Source organism: Lissotriton helveticus, chromosome 2_1 (assembly GCF_964261635.1).
Source record: "Lissotriton helveticus chromosome 2_1, aLisHel1.1, whole genome shotgun sequence".
Lineage (NCBI taxonomy): Eukaryota > Metazoa > Chordata > Amphibia > Caudata > Salamandridae > Lissotriton > Lissotriton helveticus.
This window is the reverse complement of record NC_136059.1, coordinates 530,620,187-530,647,923: the sequence shown is the minus strand read 5'-3', so window position 1 is coordinate 530,647,923 and position 27,737 is coordinate 530,620,187.

Genomic DNA, 27,737 nt, shown 5'->3' with positions numbered 1-27,737 from the left:
GTACATTACCACTGGGGTGCAGGGTCCATGCAGGTCCATCGTTCTCGTATCACCCCAGCTACTAAAGTCCGGGCCGCTGCGTGAGGCCAGTAAGCACCGACCACATCCTACTCAAAGCATGTAGTAACAGTTACTCATCGTGTGGCGCCGGAGGCAGATCAGCATTCTCCTGTTCATCTGCAGAAGCACGGTCGTCTCTGCGTGCCCTACGTATCGTCTTCAGGAAGTCCTCAGCTTTTTGTGGGTTGGTAAAAAAACGTTGCTTGCCCTGAAAGGTAACTCGGAGCTTCGCAGGATACAAGAGGGCATAATCTATTTGGGCCTCCCGCAGCTTTTTCTTCACTGGTAGAAACTTGCGTCGTTCGTCCTGAACCATCGGTGTGAAGCCGGGGTAGATTGAAAAAGTAATTCGGTTGTACTGCAGTGATCTTTGAGTCCGGGCTGCTCTGAGGGCAGTGTCACGATCGCGATAGTTCAAGAGCTGAGCAATTATGGGCCTAGGTGGCAAGCCAGGCTGGGGCATAGGCACTAAGGAGCGGTGGGCCCTCTCCACAATGAACTGAGGCGAAAAAGCTTCCACTCCGATTGAACCTCTGAGCAATTTTTCCACGTACACTTCCATCCTACCCGTGGCCGTGGACTCCGGCACATTCGTTATGCGTATGTTGTTCCGGCGGCTGCGCGCTTCTAAGTCCTCATTCTTTGCCGCTATAACGCGGAGGAGATTGTCCATTCTGGCCAGTTGCGTCGTATGGGTCGTGGTGACATCAGTGTTATCGGATATTCGCTGCTCCGGCCGTGATGCGCTCTCCATGGCGGTCGACCTTATGTACTAAGGCGTCCAGTCGAGCCGTAACCCCGTCCACCTTCTCCACGACAGTAGCGAAGCCCTGCCGCATCTCTTGTATCAGGCCGGAAAAGTCCACATCAGGGGCCGGATGCGGGGGAGGCTGCGGAGAAGACGCGCTGGGCCCCGGGTTCACCTGTGTCGATTTGGCGCCTTTACGAACGTTGTCGAAGCTCAGCTTGGGCTGGCGATTCTCAGGCCGCACCATGGCAGCGTCTGGAGGCGACTTGTAGGCCAAGTTGAGTGGTGGCAAGGCAGATCTGCGTGAGCTCAAGCCTCCCAGGGATGATATGTCCAGTAGCGGGCAGGAGAAACGCAATCACAGGGTGGCCCAGTAATAAGCAGTAGTGGCACCGCCAGGGAGAAGCGCTATGCACCCTCCAAGCGCTAATAAAGCGTAGGTGGCTGTTTGGTCAGAAGCACGCTGCCGCAGTGGTGGTCACTCGCAGCCCAGGGCCAGCTGAGGAGAAGCTAAGGCACCGGTGTACACGGCGGTCAGCAGGGTCCAGACCAGCAGGGTAGATAGCGGCAGTCAGCAACAGGGCGTCGCGCCTCACAGGACGGCGCCGCACAGGGTAGGGCGGCCACTCAGCGACCGCACAAGCGACAGGATTGCCGGCCCCTAGTATAATACAGGGGTCCGTAGGTAGAAAACGTGGCTCATGCTGGCGGTACTCAGTGCAGGGGGGCCGGCCCCGACTCCCGGCAAGCAGGTCCGACAGCCGGTGCTGCACAGGCTAGGAGTAGTAGCGGGGCGGGAGGCCAATACAGCAGACCAGGGGATCCGCAGCTCTACCCGCCGTGCGAGGAGCAGCCCCCCCCAGTGCCAGCGAGAGCAGCCAGCGGCGGTCGGGGGAGAGGGGGGGGGGGAACTCAAGGCGAAGTCTCCGGTTGTCGCCTACCTGCGTGGCAGCCCCCGCACACCGTCCCAGCAGGACCGCGATGGCAGTGGCGTGATGCGGCCTAGAAGCCTCGTGGCAGTCCCCAGGGTCGCGTGGATCGCAGCAGCCGGGCATCCGCTCCCCGCAGCTCCAGAGCGAAAGTCGGGCAGATTTCAGCAGCTCGCAACTCCGGCCCTAAAGCTCGCAGAGTCTCCAGACTTGGACCGAGTGTAGACAACGATGTCTGGATGTAGAATCCGATCTTTGGGGGGTGGTAGAGCACCCCGTGGCGCAGGATCTGTGAAGGATCAGTTACCAAGGAGCGGGAGCTGCGTGCCTAGGCAGCCATTCCGCAAGCGCGCCCTCTAGCGCCCCCAAACCATTCACTTCTTACGGTGCTGATGTGATGGGAAACAGTTCCTATTCCTTGGAGGTGCATAGTTCTGCTCAGTTAGTTGTGTAGTGTGCTATTAAGAATATTAAATCATACATATGCGATTTTTCCGCCTGGCCTAGAGAAAGTTAATGCTGTCTTGCCAACCTCATGTTTTCCAAAAATGTCTCAATAAAAATACATAATATGTATATACTTACTGAGGATTTTGGTCAGTGCCAACCTCATGTTTTCCAAAAATGTCTCAATAAAAATACATAATATGTATATACTTACTGAGGATTTTGGTCAGCGCTCTTCATCTGTTGGTCTGTTCAAGTGTCATTCAAATCTGGCTTCTGCGCAGCACAGCAAACGACAAGGGGCAATGGATTTGCCCACTTCATCCATTGGCTATCTTGCAAGAAAGAAAGGATAGGGAAAGACAGGAAAATGAACGGACCTAGTGTGGAAGTAGCGATCACCGCAGAGGGTTGGGTTTCCCACTTTTAACAGATTTTTTTGGGTGAGGACGTACACTATAGTGAAAACCCATACTCATCCCCCTATCCCCTCGATCTATCTTTTAGCCACGAGGGAGTAACTAATGCTCTGTCTTCTTCAAAATCTGGCAAAGCTCCTGGGCCAGATGGCGTTCCACAGGACATCTATACGCATACCCAGGAGCTTAGGTCGCCAGTATTAACTAGAGTAATCGAAGCGGCATTAAAAGGTGGTCTCATAAAAACTTGGTCTACATCTATCCTGCTCCCCATTTTTAAGAAGGGAGACCGTAACAATCCAGCATGCTACAGGCCCATTTCCCTCCTGGATTCCCTTGGTAAAGTTGCAGGTCGCTTGATCCTGGAGAGATTGCGTGTCTGGTCTGAAGATAACAACATCATGACAGACCTGCAATATGGTTTCCGGGAGGGACTGGGTATTGTGGAGCAAGCTTTGAATCTCTCCCTTCTAATTGGGAAATATGTCCAGGCGAAGAAAGGCAATCTTCACCTGGTTTACGTGGATTTGACCGCAGCCTTTGATTGTGTATCACACTCTAGGCTGTGGTCAATCCTTGCGGAGATAGGAGTGGACCCCCATATAATATTCTTCTTACGTGAGCTGTATTCAGGAGCATCAGCAAGGGTGAGATTTGGGGTGAATGGGGAGCTCACCCATTCATTCGCAGTAACTAAGGGAGTCAGACAAGGGTGTGTCCTGGATCCTTTTCTATTTAATCTGTATACAAATGGCCTTGAGAAGGCCTTGCTAGAAGGGAGTCAGGACCTCCCAACAATTGCCCGTTATGGCTCGAACCCCAGTACAACTCCAGAACCAACTAAACTCATATTGTAAATTCATGGCCTCACTAGACTTAATGGTCAATATTAAGAAAACTCTAGTCATGCATTTAGGCAAAAAGAGATCCAAGAAAAAACCGATATGTACAGAAAAAGCTAAGTTGGATTACACTAGGACATACCCCTATTTAGGTATATTATTTGACAATACCTCTTCCTGGAAATCGGCCATTGATAGTAGATATCTTTTATTTTTAAGAGCCTCCTCTGCATTGATTGCTTTCTCTCGCAAAATAGGAAAACCACCCCCAAAAGAACTCTTGCAAATATACTACGCTAAGTGCCACAGCGTAGCTGTATATGGCACTGGGGTGTGGGGCTATGTATCTGTGGTCACTTTGCAAAGGGCAGAGAACAATTTCATCCGCTATCTTCTGGCCATTCCTCAGTGCTCTCCAACTTTCGCTTGTCATATAGAATTAGGCATGGATTATATTGCTGACCATATAAAAATCCAGCCAATATTATTGTGGCACCGCATCTGGACGACGGAGCAGTGTAGCTTAACCCATGCATTAACCCCTTCGACGCTCATGACGAGCTCAGCTCGTCATGGAGTTTCCATTGACTTCAATGGAAATTACATTGAATGTCCAAGTTCAAGCTTAGCATCCAAGTGGTTAATTGCAGATTGCCTGCTCCTAGACAATTGGCTGGATGTCCCATGGTTTGTTATATGTACATAATTGTTTTAATGATCTGGGCCTTTCCAAATATTTCAAAGAACCGTCAGTCTTAAACACCATTACTAGAAAGGCCCTGCGATCTCTTTGTTTATCTCACCTGAGAGAACTTCGTATGGCTCAAGAAATTCACCCTTCTATTACATTTCGCAAACCCAGATCCTTAGGTGACCAACTATGCCACAACATGGTACACAGTCACAAAAGAGTAAACAGTGTGAAAGGATTTTACACATGTAATCAGTGTAAGGCATGTAAATACAGCTGCAATCTCAAGTCTATAAAATTCAATGACCAGGATGCACCATTCTGTATAGACAAACACACTAATTGCAATACTGAGTTTGCGATATACACACTGAAATGCCCGTGTGGGAAGTACTACATTGGCAGTACTATTCATTCGGGAAAGAAAAGAGTACTAGAACACTTGCGAGCTATCAATAAAAATGATAAAAACTATTCGGTAGCAAGACATTTTCACGAATTCCACAAGAGCAATCCCAATCTACTCAAATTTGCAGTCATCGACTACATAGAACCTAGCATCAGAGGAGGAAACAGGCTAGCCGAACTAAGATGTCTGGAATCCAAACTTATTATTCGGTTTAACACCCTGGCGCCTAATGGTCTCAATAAGGATGAGGGTTTGGCAGCACATTTGTATATCTGATTGTCTGACGTAGCATTGTATAACACAGTATCCGGTTCTGTCATTTTTTAAACTTGTTCATTTAACACTGCACGTGCACCAAGTCACTGGTCTGGTTTTAACGTAAATTCCGTCTTTGGTTTTTTACAGACATGTCTCCTGATGTGAAAGAAGAAAAATGATTAATGAATTCACCCTCGTTCTGCGAGACTTAGTTAGTTACCACGGCTGATCTGGAATGCCATTTGTTCATGAACTTTGTCATGCACTTTATTGATTGGTGCCCACTAGGGCAATACTCTTGCGCTGGCAGCACTTTGGTGCTGACTATTGTATGTCTATACACAATTACCTAGATCCACAGATGTGGTGTTATGTTTGTATGCCCACTTGGGCATCATTTTGTTTCATGTCTATAGCACCTAAGCAGCATAAGTTATAAATTGTTAACTTAGCAACAACGCCAGCGCTAGGTTTACCACTACACTCGATAGCGCAATGTGTTTGCTAGTGCCTTTTGTTTTATCATACAGGCAACGCGAGTTTGTGCGAGCACAACGAAGATTCTGGAAAAGCACGTTCAAGGCGTGCTTTCCAATTTCCTTGAATCTAATGAGATCTTGCACGCCACCCAATCGGGCTTTCGTCCCCATCTTAGCACGGAGACTGCGCTCCTGGAGGTTTCGGAAACCATTAAAGGGGTTCTGGACTCTGGGGGCAAAGTCATGCTGGTGATGTTAGACCTGTCGGCGGCTTTCGACACCGTTCCCCATGATGGTCTTCTCGCAAGACTTCGCGAGATAGGCATACGGGGGACGGTGTTCGACTGGTTTTCTTCCTTTCTTGCCGGCCGCCGGCAGACGATCTGGGCCCCGCCTGATTCCGCCGTGATGCCGCCTCTGGGAGTCGGGGTCCCTCAGGGCTCTATTTTGAGCCCGACCCTCTTTAACATCATTATGACCCCGTTGGCGGCACTGGTGGAGTCGCATGGTGCCCAGATCGTATCCTATGCGGATGACACCCAGCTCCTCTTCTCTTGTACGAGAGGAGGTGACTTTGATGGGGAGAGTATTCGGGATTGCCTTGGGGCTGTTTTTCATTGGTTCCATCTAAACAGCCTTAAGTGCAATTCCGACAAGTCCGAAGTACTTTTCTTTGGGTGTGACACCGAACCTGACTGGCAGACTTGGTGGCCACGGGATATGTTCCCTCCATCCTGCTCCTCTCAGGTTGCAAAGAATCTAGGGGTGAAGTTGGATAACAGGTTAACCCTGAAATCTCAGATCCTGGGGGTGTCGGGCATGTGCTTTGGCATCCTTAGGATGCTGCGGAGGTTTCTTCCTCTGTTATCCGTGGAACATAGGACGCTGACAGTTCAGGCTCTGATTGGGTCCAGGTTGGATTATTCCAACATTCTCTACCTGGGCCTTCCAGAGTACTTGCTGCAGCGCCTTCAAGTGGTGCAGAACGCCGCGGCCAGGGCAATCTTCGGCCTTAGTAGGCGCTCTAGTGCCTCGGGCTTGCTGGTAACGTTACATTGGTTGCCCATCCGCAAGAGGATCGCCTTTAAGGCTCTGACCTTGGTCTATAAAGCTCTTCACAAGGGGGGAGCTAAGTACCTTCAAAAGAGACTGGTCTTTTATCATCCGACCAGGTCTCTGAGGTCGGAATCCCTGCACCTTGCTGTTGTCCCTCGGGTAAAGAAAGCGCGCCTTGGCGGGCGCTCTTTTGGATTGCTGGCATCTCAGCTATGGAACTCTTTGCCGCTGGCCCTGCGGGGAGCCACTAGCTTGCTGGTTTTTAGGAAAGGCCTTAAAACGTGGCTTTTTACTCAGTAGCCGTTCTCTCTTGAATTCCTGGCTCACTGCTCTTTTAGTCTTTCTTTTGGTGTTATGTTATTATGTTGCAGCTTTTTTGCCTTCTCCAATAAAAGCGCCGGGACACTCTTTTTGAGTAGCCGTGCGCTATAAAAATGAACAAATAACATAACATAACATGACAACACAGGAAGACCATTATTCTTATTGTTTATTGTTTAATTACATTAACATGGTTTTTCCAAAGTGTATATATTTTCAAAATACATTGTTCCAGATTGAGGCATCCCCTAATGGGTAGCTGTGAATTAAGTCTCACGATAAGCATTAAATCACGTGACTGTTTTGTGTTGATATACTAGAACGATGGTATTTCACTTTTTCAGTCAAATTATATTGCAGAACAATAGTAGGGTGTATTATGTACTACAGCGCTGTCTTGTACGAATCAATTTTGAATTTTATTTGTGTTACATAACAAACACACACACCCTAAGATGAAGTCTGTCTTTCACCTTCATGATCATGTGACTTACTCTTTATTTACTTGCACTTTAACAATGTTTATTGCCCGTGATGAAGGAGTGACTACAACTCCGAAATGCGTTGGACATCGTGCCTGAATAAACTTCATTGCACTACGATATTTGTGGCCACGGCTCCTTTGTGGTATAACTCGACGTGAATTTAGCGAGTGATCCCGAGGTAACAGCGTGTTTGGTATAAAGGGGGTGGCTACCCCAGCCGTGAGCCCGCCGGATCTGTGGCTTGGGTCAGCCCGACTTTTGTGTTTTATATATATATATATATATATATACATTGTTTAATACTATTTTTATTGTGTATTTATGAGGCATATGAACCTGTATATAATGACTGTTGCTTTCATGATTTTATATTGTTCTAAAATCGAATAAAGCTTTTCTACTACTACTAATGTTTACTTATTTTCGATATTTTCTTCTTTCTAAATGTGCTGCATTTTGCAGCAACATAAAAAGAGGAAAATGCCTCTACATTTTTTTTGTGTGCAGGAAGGTGTCCCTTCCTGAGCAAAAACAATCTTGTCATTAAGACAGGCAGCCTTGCACCTTAATGCAAGGGTACCTGCATTGATCCTAGGCAGCAAACAGTGCACCAACACAGGGAGAGAGCAGGAATGCGTCATATCGTAGTAGATAGGCGCTCTTTTAAGACACATAGATACCTGAATTGAGTGCATTGAGTTAGCCTGATACAGTGAATACGGGCACTTCTGAATTTCCATTCCAAACGCTGTTGACACACCTCTCATTTCGATTGTGCACTCCTAAATGCTGGAACATGCGCATTGTGCGCGCGCGTGCTCTTGTTTTTCTTGGACTAGCCTTATGGCAAAACTGATTACGATGAATGGTGAATATTTTTATTTTCCATTTTATTCCCAGGCTGAAAGAGCATAAAGGCATGGGTCTGGCCCTCAACAATGAAACAACAAGAAGACACTAAATAGGAGACTGCATTGAATGATCATGATACAGATGCACATAGCCAGTATCCTTGTTTTATCACATAATAAATACCCTGTAAGCATCCGGACATTACTGCCCGTGCACGTGCTTGATTGAAAGCGCCATCGGCGGCCACGCGTTCTGCGCGCTTCTCTTTCTCTAAGTTGATGGCGCTGGTGGGACAAGCACAAAAAGCGGGCGGGTGTTAAATATTTAATTTGATGTTATGCATGAAACCTATTTTAGTTGGAGATTAATGTGATCCTCGCCAGAGCAAGACTTGATTACATAAGCAGTAAACAGAATACAATTGACCTTTGAACTGATTAGCGCAGCAAATGATGCGTGCTGTTACAGGCTAAGTGATCTGCTAATTGAATACATTAACCTTGGTGCATCGTGTTTCCATTCATGCGAGAAAATCACTGATGTGGCTGCTTACATGTAGTTCACGTGCAAGGGAACTGATAACAGTTGTGTGCTGTGCTGTGCATTACTTGGGTCCAGTGTACGCGTTTGGCCCCGGCTTCGTTCATTTATACACTCATTCATAATTTAGTCCAGCGAATTAAGAAACACTACGCACATGTGTTAGAAATGAACTCTGGAAACAGAGCTGGGTTCAAATATAAGTTTATTTCCACAAATATAACACGAGCACAAAAGTAAACGACCTTTTCCCTCTAAGTCCAATTCTAGTTTACTTTATACATCCCACAGTAACTCGTGCTCACTTACTCACAGACCCATCACCGAGAAGAATATTACACACCCTCTCTCTAAATAGAGAAACGGCGCATTTCCTGTATTTCCTTTATAGAATGTCCCATGTTTGGGACTTGCGCGGCACTCTGCGGGTTTGTTGGATTTCAAACTTGAGTGTTGCTGTCCTGTTGAGCATTATGCTGGGTTAAAGTCTTGTTTCTTACCTCTGATGTGCCGAGTGTCTTCTTGATATTCAGCATTGAGGTGGGCGGGCTATTTAAACCGTGAGCCAGGCTCGCGACAGAGGCCGGGCCCCGGGCAGCTCGCGGTCCCGTGAAAACGTCGAGTCTTAAACGAGATAATCTTTCACGTGGCTTCTGTCTGCCACCCTCGCTCTACCAGGTCTCCAACCTTTTCACTCACTAGATCTACTTATGTTCAGTGGAAGTCATCCCGAGCTGCTAATATTATTAGTGTAGCACGCAACAGACAAGATTACATTAGTGGCCTCTCGTGCAAGGTTACCAGCCATGATCACCTCACTGCAGGATTGCTAGAAGTAATGTAAAAAAGGCTTAGTCACTTCGGAATTCCTCCACAGCAGTAATACAAAACAGCCACAGCTGCAATGACTCTTGACACCAAGGTAATTATATTAGTAGTAAGTCTCTCAAGGCTGCATGATTTATCATTTAAATATCCGCATTAAAAAGATTTTGGAAATTATGTGTTCCGAAAATACACACATTTTCAGATCAAACACACACTTTTAAATTTTGGTATACCTATATTAATTCAACGAACAAAAGCTTCTAATTTCGTAGACTGAGCTGCAAACAGGAGAGCTACTCACAGGTAGCTGGAGACAGGGGCGTAGCTAGAGCTTCTGGCGCCCGGGGCTATCCCTCAGATTGGTGCCCCTGATAGTTACTTGGGGAGGGGGAGGGGGATGCGGGGGAAAAAGGACGACAAGTAGCGGAGGTGGATTGGCAGGATTTCAGACACTCCAGGCTGCTATCTAGGCTTTTCTTTCTGTTCAGTCCAGGAATTCCAGCTAACTGGGAGATTCTTTACAGTTTTCCTGCGAACAATCTGCTCTTGGAAGGGTCCTCCTATTTGATGGAGTTGCCCAATCCATGGGATTGAGGCACGCATAAATTACAGCCAGCCAGAGCGGTGTTGTGTGTAAAATGGAATGTCCAGTTATGAGAAAATCCAAACATGGCAGATGCTGACACACCAAAAGAGGACAGGTTAATGTTTTGACATAGGCAACAAAAGGGGTGTGCAGTTTCATTATTTTTTTTTATTAATCTACCATACGTTTTGGCAGGAGGAGCACTTCTTTATCAGTTTCCCAGCTGATGATGGATGTCCCATTAATGTTAAACACAAAAGCCTGGAACAACTATTAAAGTCAGAAAGACTAATGGTAATAATGTGGAAAGTGTCTAGACTAATGGCCATTCAGAAAATGACATTCCCTATTTGCAACGGAGACGTCACGTCATGAGCACAAAGAAAGCTATATATATATGTACTGTAGCACATAAACAGGTAAGCGCTTTCAGCCAAAACAGAGAGAGAATACAAGAGAGCTGCATTGGAGACACAGTGAGTTCAGGTACCTAATGTCTGTGGACTGATGCTGGGCTGCATGAGTTGCCTTAGGTGATAAAATATAATGTGCACTGTTTTAAATCGCTTTCTGAGCATGTATTTGGCAAGAATAACTTTCTGAGTGGGGCGCTCATCCGCTCAGCCCTCAGCCCTCCACAGGGCTTGGTCGCCCCACTCACTGCTGCCGCTCCTGCCTGCCTTTGCCGCCTCCTGCCTGCAGATTCCTTCGCTCGCTGCCCGCTGCTCCTGGGAATTTCCCGCTGCTCCTGGGAATTTCCCGCTGCCCGCTGCTTCTTGGAATTTCCCGCCGCTGCCTCCCTGCGGCCCCGCCCCCCTGTGATTCCATTCGCCACCCCGCTCCCGCCACCCAGCTGCTCCTCCTTCCCGGCTCCTTACTTATGACGCCCCCAGAGCGACCGCGCAGCGGACGCGTGCAGCGGGAGCGCCGATTGAGCGCCGAAGGTGCGCCAAAGGTAAGCCCGTCTGCGCCCGTCCGCGCCTGGCCCACGCCCAGCGCCAGGACCCCTGGCCCTCCCCCCGAGGCAAGACGACCCGACTGACCTACGACGCCGCCACTCTCAATGCACTCAATGCCGGCCGGACCCACGCCTGCTGCCGAGCCACCCCGAGACGCACCCACGGACCCTTCACCTGCTGCACCTGCAAGTTCACCTGCCTCCGCACCTGCCCCGCACCCGCCAAGACAAACACCAGCAGCAACCACCTCAAGTGCATCCTGATCAACACCCGCTCCGTCCACAGACACGCCGTGGAACTCTGGAACCTCCTCGACGCTACATCACCGGACGTCGCCTTCCTCACGGAAACCTGGATGAACGCCTCCTCTGCACCCGACATCGCCATCGCCATCCCGGACGGGTACAAGATCATCATGAGGGACCGCATCAACCAGACCGGAGGTGGCATCGCCATCGTCCACAGGAACATCATCCGCATCACGACCGACGCCAACGACTCCTTTGCCGCAGCCGAACATCTCCACTTCCAGATTCACACCGACCCTAAGACGACCCTCAGAGGCACCCTCGTCTACAGACCCCCGGGACCACGCACACAATTCAGCGAAGACATCACAGACTTCATCAGCCCGCACACCCTCCCCTCCACTGACTACATCCTCCTCGGGGACCTCAACTTCCACCTGGAGAACAACAAGGACCGCAACACCTCCGCCCTGCTGGAAAACCTCGACAACCTCGGACTCAAGCAACTGGTCAACACCCCCACCCACTACGCCGGCCACACGCTTGATCCCGTCTTCTCTTCCAGCAAGTACATCACCTTCAGCCACGCCACCGGACTCCACTGGACCGACCACAGCTGCGTCCACTTCAGCTTCAAAAGATCCACGACCCACCACCACCCGCAACAGGTACCTCACAGGAATTGGAGCAAGATCACCTCAGACCAGCTTACCACCTCCCTCAGCCAGAGCCCACCCGCCAACACAACGGACCCCAACGAAGCAGCCCGCAACTTCACACAGTGGCTGACCGCCTGCGCCGACGACCTCGCGCCACTAAAGAAACCTCCCAGCAGACCCAGAAGCAAGAAGGCATCCTGGTTCACCGACGACCTCAAGGACTCCAAGAAGAGCTGCCGCACCCTCGAGAAAGCCTGGCTCCTCGACCGGACCACCGACAACATGACCGCCCTCAAACACGCTACCCGCAAGCACCACCAGCTCATCCGCACCACCAAGAAGAAATCCCTGAAGGAACGACTGGATAACAACGCCCAAGACAGCAAAGAGCTCTTCACTATCGTCAAGGAGTTCTCCAACCCCAGCACCGGCACCAACGACATCACTCCGTCACAAGACCTCTGCGACTCCCTCGCCTCGTTCTTCCACCGCAAGATCGCAGACATCCACAACAGCTTCGGCGCCCCACCCACGCACCCAACCGTCGAACCAAAGCCCCCCACCGCCACCCTTCGCACCTGGACCACGGTGACCACCGAAGACACAGCCCGCACGATGAACACCATCCACTCCGGATCACCGACCGACCCCTGCCCACACCACGTCTTCAACAAGGCCGGCTCCACCATCGCACCCCAACTCCGGAACATCATCAACGCCTCCTTCAACACCGCCACCTTCCCAGAGAGCTGGAAGCACGCCGAGATCAGCGCCCTCCTGAAGAAACCTACAGCGGACCCCACCGATCTCAAAAACTTCCGCCCCATCTCGCTCCTCCCTTTTCCTGCTAAAGTCATAGAGAGGATCGTCAACAGACAGCTGACCGCCTTCCTCGAGACGAACGGATCCCTCGACCCCTCGCAGTCCGGCTTCAGAGCCAACCACAGCACCGAGACGGCCCTCATCGCAGCCACCGACGACATCCGGACCCTGCTCGACAAGGGGGAAACAGTGGCCCTCATCCTCCTGGACCTCTCCGATGCGTTCGACACGGTCTGCCACCGCACCCTAGTCCAGCGCCTCAGCAACATCGGTATCCAAGAGAAGGCACTGGAGTGGATCATCTCGTTCCTCGCCGGAAGAACACAAAGAGTCCGCCTCCCCCCGTTTCGCTCCGAGGCCACCGAAGTCATCTGCAGCGTCCCGCAAGGATCTTCACTCAGCCCCACCCTCTTCAACATCTACATGAAACCTCTCGCAGCCATCGCACGCCAGCACAACCTCAACATCATCTCTTACGCCGACGACACCCAGCTGATCCTCTCCCTCACCAGAGACCCTGACACCGCCAGAACCTGCCTACACGAAGGGATGAAAGACGTCGCCGAGTGGATGAAGGACAGTCGCCTGAAACTGAACTCGGACAAGACGGAAGTCCTCATCCTGGGATCTTCGCCCTCCGCCTGGGACGACTCCTGGTGGTCCCCAGCCCTGGGCACCGCACCCAAGCCAACCGACCACGCACGCAACCTGGGCTTCATCCTGGACCCCTCCCTCTCGATGACCAGACAAGTCAACGCCGTCTCCTCATCGAGCTTCAACACCCTGCGTATGCTTCGCAAGATCTTCCGCTGGATCCCGACCGAGACCAGGAAGACTGTCACCCAGGCACACAGGATGATGAACGCAAAAGCAGAAGAGCTAATAAAATATAATACAGGTCGTGTTTTAAATTGATTTAGGAAGCAGTCACTGTATGGGACATCTAATCAGGAAAAACACAAACCTTTCCCTCCCATAGCTAGAGGTTAGCACCTCTCAGTATGTAAGTCACAGTATCAATTTATGAAAAAAGTGTCTTACCATCATGAAGTATACAAGTCAAGTGCCTGCTGATGAGACCCTAAACACCGTCCATAGTTGCTAAGGTTTCAGATTGCTTATGTGTGACATTTTTATAATTTCAATGTAAATATGAGTGACATTTCAATGCCAATGAGTGACACTTCCGAGCAAGCATATTCAAGCCATGAAGATGACTGAAGCATATAAATTTAGGAAATTGCACCCATTTGAGCAAGAAGAAACTCTTAAGAATATCTGAAAACTGCTGCAAATGACGAACCTGTGGCTTTGCTGTTACTCAATATTTGTGATTGCTGTAATTTATATTTGTATGCTCTTTGTCTATCATATATGGCCCAACGCCATTGTGTGGTATCATGTATATGCCTTATATCTTTATTTGTAAAGCACTGTATTATCTTTCAGCCCCTCTCACACATTGTTCATTTGTTTTTTAGTGCTGCTCATACCAATGTAGGGTGCCAGAGTAGTTTACATCAGACACACATTACACCAACACAATGATTCTTTCGTAGGTATTCCAGTCTAGCAAAATGTTATTTGTAGCACATGTCCCCTGACAACAGCTGAAGTGGTTTCATAGGTAGTTAATTATGAAACGGAAGTGATTTGCAGTATTCACAAGCATTTGGCCTGGTGTACTGCAAGAAATATAGCACACATTTAAAAATAGCAACTGGGGTTACAAAGGTCAATTCAAATGATGTCATCAGTATCCTAATGACCATTATTAAAACTTCATAAAGCCTTTCTATTGGAAATTTTGAACGTGACAAAAGCGCGCCAGATATCACACACTGGCTGAGAAAGAGTTTAAACATGTGCCACCTCACAATGATCTCGCTGCCTGACCGCACGCTGCCATTTATTGTGTAAATAAGAGGCTGGTGGCACTTACTTGGGCAGTGGTTGCAGAGTCCTGAGGAGTGTGGCGGTGGCGCTCCGAGAATTTCTTGACGCTCTGTCTTTCAAGGCAGTGGCTGCAGGCTGTAGATTCGGGTTTGCAGACCGCCTCATTTAACAGCCAGCCTCGGGCTGGCAGGCCGTGAGTCCCTGGGCAGACGGGGCCGTCTAGTGACACGTAGGCTATGTCCTGGCGGTCGCTGCCTTCCCCCCTCCGCCACTCACTTGATTTCTCTCCGGTCTGGCATTATTAAATTAGGGGGGGGGGGGCGTTAAGGAAAATAAAACGGCTGGTGATAGCATTCGGTGGGGCCGGTGCGAGTGGCATGCAGCAGCCTCCGGTGACTCTGCAAGTGCAAGCACCACATTTGCGGAGCCCTGCAGCAGGTTGGACGCCGGGACTCCATAACGGTTACCAATTCTGGCCTTGCACTTCTATAATTTAAGCCATCAACACACTCCGGTCTGCAGAGGTGCAAGCAAGGCAGATTGAGGCCGTGAGTTACAGGGGGCCGCGGCACTTTGAGTTTGCCGCCTGGGTCCGGCCCGCCTCCAGTGACAGTCGTACTGCGTGGTGATGGAGCGCGTGATCATCACTCGTCTTGACGGTGCTTCTTTTCAGCGAGGGCTAGCCAAACACGTTATGCCCAGGGCCGTCATTGGTAGCGCTTTCGCGCGCTAGAAGATTGACGGCCCTGGGACGGGACTCACAAGCAACATTAAACAGGGACAGGTTCGTCGCGCATGCTGCACTGCAGGCAGCATTTACAAGCAGGTGCGTTTGCCTTGCTCTTTACACGGGGGCAGGCCTTTATAATTTATTTGAGGACACCGACTGCAGTCACTGACAGTGAGTGTCCCCCAAAAAATTATAAAGGCCGCCGCCTCCAAAATAGTGCCGCCTGGGGCGGACCGCCCCCCTCGCCCCCCCCTAGCTATGCTAGTGGCTGGAGAGCTACCAGTAGCTCACAGGCTACTTGTTGGAGAAGCCTAACTCACATAAATAAAAACAAAGCATTAAAATTTGAGGTAAAAAGGAGTGACAAATAGATACCCATTTAGTGGCTGATTTGTGCAGCGTCTACCCCAGCCCAGGAGCATGCAAATGAACATGCCACACACAGAGCTCTGTGACGGACATCTTTATTCCTCAGCATACAACCACACACTGCATGCATTGCGTCACAACCTCCATAACCACACCTTAACACTTCCCAGCAGATTACATAATTTCTGTTTAGAGACCGCCAAGAACTGCAAGGGTCCTAGTGCACATAATATCATGACACGGCATCTCCCCCTTTGTTAAATAAAAAGTTGAGACTGCAATAGCATCATGGTTCCTCAATGATTCGTCGAGATAGTTTAGGCGCACCTTGATTGTGCACCAATGACATAGGTTCAGGATCTTGATCTGGACATTCAGGTGGGATCGCCTCACTCTTGATCTCAGGAGCAGACAAACATTGAGGTAGGTATTTAAAGTGTGACAAGTCCAAAGTGCTGAACTTTCCAGGATGATGCGCTATCACAATGTGTCCTTTGTACATTACAGCCCTCAAATGGTCTACATCAAACAGAGTGTCTTTTTTCTGCTTCCTTTTCTATTTAACCAGTACCAGTCCCTATTGTCAAAAACTGTTTCCTGGCATATGTTTTCATCTTGCACTTTTGAGAAGTGTCTGTGACATGAACCTTATCGGCATCCATTGATCCGGCCGTTGTCCATTGCGGTTGTTTTGTTGTGAGGGCTCTCCCAAATAGCAAAATAGAAGGACTCTCACCAGTTGTGGAGTGAGGAGTTGATCGATAGGAACGAAGGACTTGACATAGGGCTTAATATAGGCCTTGGTTTAGCTCGATTCTTTCCATCGATACCCAGGGACTTACTTCTGGCAACAATAGGGATTCTTGAACTCCAACGACCCTCAGCTGCCATGAGCACTTAATCCCCCAACCAGTAGTGCACCAGGAGGCCCCTTTGCAAAGTGGTTGAGAAAGGGGGCGCGGCCTCAGATGATGTCTAGTCAATTCCGCAGTTGTGGACTTGTGGCAACAAAAGGGTTTCTTGGCCCCCAACAACCCTAAACAGCCAAGGGGATTTGATAACCCAAACAGTAGTGCACCAAGAGGCCCCTTTGCAGAGTGGTTGAGAAAGGAGGAGGGGCTGATGACGACGTCTCAGCAATCCTGCTGTAGGGTACTTATTTGTGGCAACAATAGGGGTTCATGGCCCCCAGCGACTGACATTGGCCAAGGGGACTTCCTCCCCCACCCAGTAGTGTGCCAGGAGGCCCCTTTGCAGATTGGTTGAGAAAGGGGGCGGGCCTCCATTGACATCTCAGCAATCCCGTTGTGGGGGGCTTACTTGTGGCAACAATAAGGGTCCTTGGCCCCCAGTGACCCTCAACACAATTTATCTAGTACATTTCAATGCAATATTCATTTTTGCATCTAAGTAATCTTTGTAGGATTCAATCCTGAAAGAAAAAACGAACAACAACAAGCCAAATGTGTATGCAGTCTTAGCAAAAAAAAAAATATATACCCAGAAACAATTATTAAAACACTGAGTTATGTATGGCAAAATAAATTCAATTTTTTTTTAATTTCATATCAGTATATACATGTTTATAACAAACAGGAATAGGGGAGTTCTGCCAGTGCAGTAGAAAGTGCAAAAAGGTGTGCTCAAGTGAGACAAGGAAGAATGAGAAAAAGAAATTTCAAATGGTTAAAACAAAGGCTAAGGTTCTATTCTCTTAGTGTTGAGCCTGCCCCACGTATATTGCTCATATGATTTCGTTATAATATTTCAAATGGCGGGGGAAGGGGTGCAGGCATCAGAAAAGGTAGGGATCGTCGACGTTTCGACCCTAGCACTGTTAAGGGAGGATCAACACCTCAGCTACGGGTCTTCCTCAGGACGGACAGAGGGAGGGGGTGGGAAAACCTAGACTGCAGGGAGACAACGTCCCAAAAATGAGGGTAGCTACCAATTAATGGTGTGCTCCAATATTCCAAAGTTAAACATCTGATGTATCAATCAACCTCAGGGTCTGATGTGATGGCACCCGTTTAGGAGGTCGTGTGTATTAAGTACAGGACCACACCTTGGAATTAAAGGATTGGCGTGTTGGTTACGCTTGCATAAATCAATAGTGCATATTGCTCCCTGTTGGGTTGCCACATTTCGAGCATCACCTCTGGTGAATTGAACACATTCCTTTTGGATACATTCCCTTGTGACCTCTCCATTCAAGGTTGAGTGATACATCAGATGTTTAACTTTGGAATATTGGAGCACACCATTAATTGGTAGCTACCCTTATTTTTGGGGCGTTGTCTCCCTTCAGTCTAGGTTTTCCCACCCCCTCCCTCAGTCCGTCCTGAGGAAGACCCATAGCTGAGGTGCTGATCCTCCCTCAACAGCGCTAGGGTCGAAACGTCGACGATCTCCACCTTTTCTGATGCCTGCACCCCTTCCCCCGCCATTTGAAATATTATAACGAAATCTTATGAGCAATATTCGTGGGGCAGGCTCAACACTAAGAGAATAGAACCTTAGCCTTTGTTTTAACCGTTTGAATTTTCTTTTTCTCATTCTTCCTTGTCTCACTTGAGCACACCGTTTTGCACTTTCTACTGCACTGGCAGAAGTCCGCTATTCCTGTTTTTTATAAACATGTATATACTGATATGAAATAAAATGCGAATGTATATTGCCATACATAACTCAGTGTTGTAATAATTGTTTCTGGGTATATATATATATATATCTTTTTTTTTTAATTAAACCTTTATTTTTATATGCAGACAATAGAGATACATGACATTCACATCATTACCAATCAAACAGCGCGGTACATTGATGGTACAGTATCAGAACAGTGTACATTCCTGTGGGCTGAATCAGCTCATCCTATCTGCATAGTCACGCTGTCAGCCCTTACATGCCTCGTACCAAATGCAGATCTATGTACAGTCAGAAACATTCGCATCTCCCATTCTGTAACGCTGTCGGTCGCACTAGTTGCAACGACTGCATTCATATCATGTATAACTCCTGAAACACTGCCTATAGTCACAACATTCCAACCCCCAACAGTCATACTTCCCCCCTCCCCCCGTATGCAGCAACTCAACTCCCTCGCTCCCCCACCTCCCTCCTCCCACTGAAGCAACCCAATCTTGCCAGTACCACAATCCCTCCCCCCACCCCGATCCCCATACTCAACAACCATCGAAGAACTGTTTGGGGAATCCCCTTCTAGGGGCGTCAGAGGGTCGCACCAAACCACCCCGATAATCTCCTCTCGCCCCGCACACGCCATGTGGGAACAGTCAGAGATGGGGGGTGGTGCCTGGTACAAATTACCCCTGCAGTTTAGAACCTGAACATCATGCCAACAACTCTCATGGCTGCCTCCCCAGGTGGAGAAAGCTCCAGCACAGTCAAGTAAGGATGTCCACTCAGCAGCCGCAGCTCATACCTCCAACAAGTTAGCCAGCAGATCGCTCGCTTCAACGGCAACCCTGTTAACTGACCACAGTTCGTGAACCACCAACCCCGCCACAACATGTTCACATAGCAATGAATCCGCAACTTGAGTCCATAGCAAGGTAGTCCATCTGAGGCTTGGCCAGGGCCAAGGGGACGAAACGAGCAGCAGATCCACGACCGGAGGGCTCATAGTCAATATCAGTGAGGCTTTATCAGTCGTCAGCATTCTCCAGAGGTTCTTCGCCTACCCGATCACCTTCCTCGTTTCGCCTGCCCCCTCTAGTAGCGCGGAGTTTTTTGATATAGTCCTCTACCTGCTGCGGATTGGTGAAGAAATATTGTTTGGCCTGATGGGTCACTCTGAGTCGTGCCGGGTACAGGAGCGCGTAGTCCACCTGCATGTCTCTAAGCTTTTTCTTTACGTCTAAGAACTTCTTCCGCTGCTCCTGCACCATAGGAGTGAAGTCCGGGTATACCGAGAAGGTCACACCATCGCATGTCAGGTTTCGATTCATCCGTGCCGCCCGCAGTGCCGCGTCGCGGTCGCCGTAATTGAGCAACCGGGCGATAATAGGCCGCGGCGGTCTCCCCGGCTCAGGTCTTGGTCCTAGGGAACGGTGTGCCCTCTCGACAATGAATTGGCTGGAAAATACGTCTTTGCCCACTGCAGTCATGAGGATTTTTTTGACATAGTCTTCCATACGTCCAGTGTTGGTGGATTCCGGCACACCTATGACGCGGCTGTTATTGCGTCTACTCCTCGCCTCCAACTCCTCATTCTTCGCCGCTATCACCCGCAGAATGTTGTCCATTCTGGACAAGCGGGTATCGTGGGATGTTGATGTGTCCTCAGCAGCCGATATGCGTCGCTCCGCTTCCGTCAGGCGTTCCTCATGGACCTCCAGTTTCTGTGCGACCCCATCCATTCTCGAAGACAGCCGATCAACCTTGTCCACTATCGTAGCGAAGCCCTGTCTCATCTCCTCCATCATCAGTTGCATCTCAGGGGTCACGGACGTGGAGAGGGGCTCAGCACCCGATGATCCACGGGCACCGCCAGCACCCGCCGTGTCTCGCAATTGTTTCTTAGTGGCCGCAGGCTCAAAAGAGAGTTTAGGCTGCTTAATGTCATTCTTCCCCATTGTGCGCCGCCTGTAGGGGCTTGAAGCGCTCGGTGAGATACGATTGGAGCGGTCCTCACTGCTCGTCAACGAACCCCTTTGCATCTGCACTGCCAGTACAGTGTTCGCGCCAGTGGCGGCACCGTCAGTGCGTGGAGCGGGCCAGCAGCGTGCAATTGTACACAGTAGTATAATGCGTCTTCAGCCCCAGTAACCGACGTTACCTTCAATCATTCATGAGGGGGTGAGAGGTCTCACTCAGCTCCGCTGTGCGTATGGCTGTTGGTGGTGAGCCAAGGGCAATCGGTCTGGGTTCACACCGCGATAGAGCAAACTCCCCAAGGCCGCCCTGCGGGTGACCCGCTACAGTCAGCACTCCACCAACGCGTCGCCCACTTTCGCTGGGTAGGGAAGTTCTATGCTCCTATGCACGCTGTGTGTTGTAAGTAGGTGCTATGGGCCTTAATCTCCTCTATTTGCACTCCCGTAGTCCCTCCTGCCCTACAGGGGTGCTCTCAGTTCGTGCTGTTGAGGCTCGAGGGGGGAAGATCCACCGCGCCGCTGGCAGGTAGTATCCTGTGAGGGGTCCGATCATATGCAGCGTCCCACAGCAGACTCCTGAGTCCGATGAGTCCCGGCAGGCTCCGCGCCTCCCAGGCGGGCCGCTCCGCGTCCGAGGCCTGTCTTCCTCATGGTGAGCCCCGGCCTTTCGTAGACGCGCTCTCAGTCTGGTGCGCCTCCCCTCAGCAGCAGTGCGATCCGGTCAGCCTTCACGCACGACGAAGTCCGGCACCAATCGTCAGATCGCCTCCAAACTCGGTCAGGAGCAGCAGGATGTAGTAACTCACACTCGCTGAGATTTTCAGGCGGTTATCTGCAGGATGAAAGGATAAAAGCAGGATAGTTTTGACCAGGCAGCCAGAGCCTCACTAAAGTGCGGCCATTAGCTCGTGCGCCCTCTAGCGCCCCCCGTTTCTGGGTATATATATATATATATATATATATATTTTGCTAAGACTGCATACACATTTGGCTTGTTGGTGTTCGTTTTTTCTTTCAGGATTGAATCCTACAAAGATTACTTAGATGCAAAAATGAATATTGCATTGAAATGTACTAGATAAATTGTGTCTAGGACCACTTTGTTTTCTATACTGTATGGTACCCAGGTCCTTTGACTCTTTCTGGGTCATACCCCATTTTCTTAATGGTCCCCAGTGACCCTCAGCAGCCAAGGGGACTTCATTACAGGTGGCCGAGCAATACTTCACCAGCTCATGTAACTTTGCAGAATTTGGAGGAGTTTTTCAGCAACTCTGCAGAATACTGCAAGTGAAACTCCATGAGTTCTGCCCAGGCCTAAAAATATTGTTTCCTACCTATAACATTTCATCCTGTTTATTAAACTTTCCCTAATCAGCTCACCACTAACAGCCACTAGTCCTATACAGTCTCATGATCTTACATCACAGAACGCAGTGGGCACAACTTACAGAAACAAATTGCCATTATCACTGGAAATAAGATAAGTAAATAAAGTGTCATACCCACTACCACTCTCAGAAGTCATACCTAAAGATATCTTCCTCAAATTCCACATACTAACTCCCTTCAGCCAAACAGCATTGTTCAAAATATACACAACCTCTACAGGATCCAACCAGAGAAGTACCTTTCCAAAGATTAAATACCAACGTAGACAAACCTCTCCTCCTCCTCTTTGATCCATGTAAAGAAAGAGTCACCCTTTCCTTATACTCATGAACCTCTTTCTTGATATCTTCAACATTGTTCTTGATATCGTCATGGATGATGAGTATTACTGATGGAGCAGATTTCATCTGCAGTCATGCATTGTTTTATTTTTTGTGCTTCAGACAGGCTGCATTTAAATTGCCACGCACATTTTGGTTCAGGTTAAAAACATGGCACATGAAAAACATGAAAAGTGAGGCCTATTCACTTCAGACTGAAAATGCTTTTGCTGAATTAAATTAACATGTGTTTTTTTTGCAATGTAGAGAAAAAGTGGCCTTTTTACCTTTGAAGATTTTTAATAGAATGTGTTTCTCTCTTCCCAGCACATCCATGTAAACTAAATGTATTATTCCTGTCTTAATAGACTTTGACTTGTTGCATATTTTGATAAACATTTTCAGTTAATAACACCTCTTTTTATAATGTGTGTGAATTAATAATGCACTTGGGACACATAATGGACTGATTTACATGAAATTAATATTATCTTTGTGTTTGTTTTATTTTTGGGGCCTACACAAAACATGGCTGCCTGTGAATCCATCAAGACTATGGCTTGAAATTTAATGAGAAGGGAGCATGCGCAGACTGTGGCAGCTTTCCTCATGACAAAAAGTCAAGGACAACCTGAATTCTTGTCATTCTGCCAATGTACCAGTTAGTTAAAAGTGTCCATCTACTGCGCTGAGAAGGAAGGAAAAGATGAATTAGATTGAAACATTTTTCCTAGTAAATGTTGCAATGTTTATAAATGTAGTTATTCATGTATGCTTCTTTTGTTAAGACTAGTGAAGTCAGGTTTTTAGAATGAGTCAGGGAAGTGTGACCTCATGCCTTTATGACTGACCAATCACGTAAGGTTCTCCTGAAAAATGTTACATCTTTGTGTACTCTGCCAATAATTATGGTATAAATACTGTCCTCTCTGGATGGGAGCCACCACTTCTTCTTTTTTCTCAGCTCAGCTGGCTTCTATGGGTTAGGTACGAGAAACGTCTCGGGAGATTGCTGAAGGGCAGGTTTGCGTCCGAGGAGATTCAGGGGGAGGTTTTTTGCTTCCACGTCATATCTTGGCACTTCATGCCGCATTCCTTTGAGGCCTGTGAAGGGCGGGCTGCTTTCCTCTTTAGACACAGACAGACAGAGAGTGCAGTGGATCAGGATAGGATTAGATGCTAATATGTTTTGACTAATTATTTAGGTCTGAAAGATTTATTTGATTTATGCATTTATTTCTCTTAATAGCATATTTTTGCAAACTATTTAAGTACTGATTAGCTTTGCAAGACTATTTTTCTTAGAAACTCTTTAAGACTTTTGCGCCACATTTTTCATAACTACATGAAATGCTTATATGCAGACTGTAATGTGTTCTGTATTATTGATATTTTTCCTGTTTTCCAAATTCTGTAACCTGATTGATATTTTACTAATGAATAAAGGGTCAGAGAAAAATTAACTTTTTGACTAGAAAATAAAACCCTTTAAAATAATCAACAACTCTCTTTATTGGCTCACAATAATAATTGTATTTTGACTGTTCATCTTTATTTAAATTCTCCTGATGGTAATACATGGTGTGAAGGGCCCAACACCTTTTGAGCGGTAAATTAGAGGTAGCATGAGGGTTTTGCATTGAGAAACTACCAGAAGAAATTACCGCTCTCCATCAGTTTTTGGTAAGCAGAGGATGGTCATTATTGATTATTTTGGTGATTAGTAATTTTTGATTTCACCATCAACTACTCAACTAATGGATCATTGACCTTAAATAGGGAAATAAAATAATTGCCCAAGTTAGATAAATGTCCAAGTCCTGATTCCTGACTCCAATGCTCAGAACCTGAAGACTGGCAAAGCAGTACTGGCAGGTGATGCAAGAAGAGGTGTGAGTATCAATAGGGTTGTGAAATGGTGTTAATATGCTAGCATGTATTTTTGAAGTGTTGAAAATAGTAAGGATTTTTTACTGTTGGTGACATTTTGCTCATTTTGAATTGATGGTGTTATTGATTATATTGGTAATTACATAGGACATACTTTTTTGGTTATTGATTACATGTTTTAACTCTTCATGTTAAGTTAGTGTCTTGTTCTATGTTGTCTGGAACACGCAGGTATGCACACCTGTGGAATCCCGGGAAGGAATAGCGGCTGGTAAATGGAAGCCACACTGCACTGAGGTTACTCGTCTGTTGGAATAGCACTGAGAAGCTAGGTAGGGCTGGCAGTGTTAAATTAGGGACTATTTTCTGTGTGAGTGATTAATAGCAAAGAGTTCGCTGGTGAAACTTTGGTCTGATATCACCTAGAAAGGGTCACACTAAAGGAGTAGCAGGTTCTTCTGAGCTTGATTGATAGCAAAAGGGTTCGCTGGTGAAACTTTGGCCTAAGATATATCCTGAAGGATAAGTCCAAAGGAGTAGCAGGTTCTTCTGAGCTTGAGTGAAAGGTAAGCGGAAGGGATTTACCTGTAGTGTTTGAAGAGTAAACGGAAAGTCTTACTTTGTGAAGGGTAAGCGGAATGTGTTACTCGCAGTGAATATAAATCTATCCTTTATTTAGCACAACAGACAGAGTAGCGAATGTATTTATGTTGTTACTAACAGAGTTATTGATTAAGAGAAATATTGCAGTAAGATTTTGTGGAGGGTCAGTGGTAGGAGTAAAACTGACTGAAATTTAGATTGACAGCTTTGGAGAAAAGAAATTGCATTGAACTATTGCAAAAATGAAACTGTTTGAAGGTTTAAAGAAGCTGTTAGGAGGTAAAGTGAAAAATTCGTTTTTTATTGGTGATGCTCCTGAAGGAACACCTGTGCATTTTATGTCTACCAGTTTGGGACAAAACACATGTATGTGGGTTCAACAATGGTGCAAGATTACTGAAAAAGAGGGTGCTTTGAGGTTTCCAAAAGATGGTACTTTTGAATTGCAAATTATTGACAAATTAAGGGAAGTGTTATGTGAAATAAAGACACCATCTAAAGCTGCACAATTTGAGGCCTTAAGCCTGTGGGAAAAAGCAGCAAGAGAGAAAGCAAGTGAGGATGAAAAGGTAAAGCACCATATACAGGAGAAGGGAATTAATGCTGAAAAAGAGCTTCAAATAAATAATAATTCAGGGGATGAAATAATGGATGCATTGTTAACTGAGTGTCCACCACTTTATGTGGTTCCCATGAAAAATACTGAAAATAGTGCACCAGTGAATACTACAGGGGCTACTGCTTCTGTTGAACAGAGAGAAATACAGACTGAGAGAACTGTGCAGACATTTTATATTGAACCATTACCTGTTGATTCAGTACTGACAGTGATACCTCCAGGTGTTACTGCTTTAAATGTGCCTGATTTAGTCCAAGAATTGCAAACTGCAGATGCACAGATAATGCCTAGAAAAATTATGCCTGTCCCAATTAATATGGTCCCTACTGAAAAGGTTCAAAGAGCTGCAGAATCAGTGATTTTGCCAGGGTTTATTTCAGAAACTAAGAACACACAGATTATTGAACAGAAAGTACACCAAGCACTGAAAGGTGAGAGAAAAATGGTATTTACAACATCTGCAGCCCAGGATAAAATAAATATATTTGAAAATGGGATTTTTCAAACCTGCTCTGAGGAAGCAGCAGTGATTAAAAATATAGAAAACATGGGGGAACATATTAACACAGGCCCTGAAAAAGAGAAACAGCTCAGTGTTTTAAATTCAACATGTGAACATGAAGAAATTAACTGTCCCTGCTGTTTAAATAATGAAAATGTGAACCAGTGTCAAGAAAAAGAATTAATTTCCCTGAGTAAGGAAACAGCTACATGTTCATTAATTACTCATAATGGACTGACAGATTTGGCTCAAAAATATAAAACTGATGTTTCAGGAAGTTTTCCATTTCAGAAAAGTTTCAGGGTACACATGGACGATGAAGCAAATGAGAAAATGTATTCTTCAGAAATGCAATTGCACCTTGCAGAAATAAAATATATTTTCAAATGCAATGGGTTTGAGAAATTAGGAGACAAATGGGCACGAAAACATGAGAAGAAAAAGAAACGACCAGACCTAGCAAGGAAACTGGATAAGGAAAAGAAGCCACCAGATTTAGTTGTGAAAAATAATAAACAGAATGAGGGAGAGGCTTTTGCTTACTCATTGAGAGAAAAGGTGGGAGAAATGTATGTGCATATGCCACAGAATAAAAGTGAACTTGCAGCATTTCTGAAGACAATCCCACAATTGAGAGACAAATTTATGCTGTGGTACCCACAAATTGATGGATTTGATGAATTTTTAAAAGAGTTGTGCATTCATTTGGAAATGTTCTTTTACATTGCCATGCAAACGGAATTGTGGTTTGAATCTAAAGTTGTGGAAAGGCCAAGTGAAGAGACAATGAAAAGGGTTTGCATGAATGCACCATCATTTTCTGTTGTTATGGAGGAAAATATAGCAGTGATTTATTTCCTAAAGGGCAGAGTGCTAGCAAAGGATGTTGATTGGGTACAGATTAAAAGAACACAGGATGGAAGTAAAGGTGTTTTGGTTTGTGCAAATTCAGGTATGGATGTTGTACTGCTGGAAAATGTGTCCTTTTGCCATCTTTATAACAGATTTGAGCATTGGAAGAAGAAAACTAAATTTAAACATGATGCACAAAAACATGGAGAAATGCAGGTGCAAAATATGCCAGTTAAGCAAATGCAAATGTCAGTTCAGAAACAGGTACCAATGGCAGAAATGTTTCAAGCACAGATGGTCCCACAAAATATGGAAAATGCTAAAATTTATTTAAATGAGTTGCCCAGAGTAAATGTGAATTGTTTCCAGAGACAAAAACAGAACCCAGTCCAACAGCTTGCTCTTTTTGCAAATGAGAGTTTTAACACTCACAATTCTGAATTTACCAATTCCATTGTGAGGGCAGTGGAAAGTCCAGATTTAGTTGCAGGAGTTTTAAAGAAAGAAATTACAAACCAAGTATTAGAAAATTGTGCACCAAAATTAGGCCCATTTGAGGAAGATTGCAAAACTGTTGTCTGTGATTCAGGCCTAGCAGAAAAACAATTATTTTGCAAATTAAGCAGCACAGATTACTGTACACCAGATAATGCTATTTTTCAGATACCTGATGAGGATGTACATTTTAAAATGGCCCATCAAGAGACAGTTGTAGCATTGTTTTCAGAAAAGACAGTTGAAAAATTACCTTCTGCTTTGGAAAAAATAATAAACACAGAAATAAGAGAGTTCACAGAGAAGGATGCCAGGCTAATAAAATGTGCTGAACATGTCTTATTAAAATTTGAACCAGATGACATGTATTCAGGAACACAATCAGTTGCAGGAATTTTACCAATAAAAGGATTTTTGATGGAACTGATTGGAAGTTTGTGTAACTTTCTGATCATAGGTTCACAGAAAATAAATGAAAAGAACAGAATAGTGCAGGAGATTAAAAGCATATTTTTTCCATGTTGTCCTGTGTTCCCGAATCCAGCCAATATATTTTTTCACATTCCATGTGGTGAAGAATGGCTTACTTTTATTGATTTTTGCCAAGTTCATGTCACAGTGCCATTGCATGAGAATAGTCAGGAGTACTGTCAAAAAGAAGATGAATACCTGGGACACAAAATTGGAAAGGGAGGTAGAAAGGTGTCACCAGAGAAGGTGGAATTAATTTCCAAGATGAATTCACCTCAAATTCAGAAAGAAGTCAGGAAATTTTTGGGAATGGTTAGCTGCTGTAGAGAGTGGTTACTAAA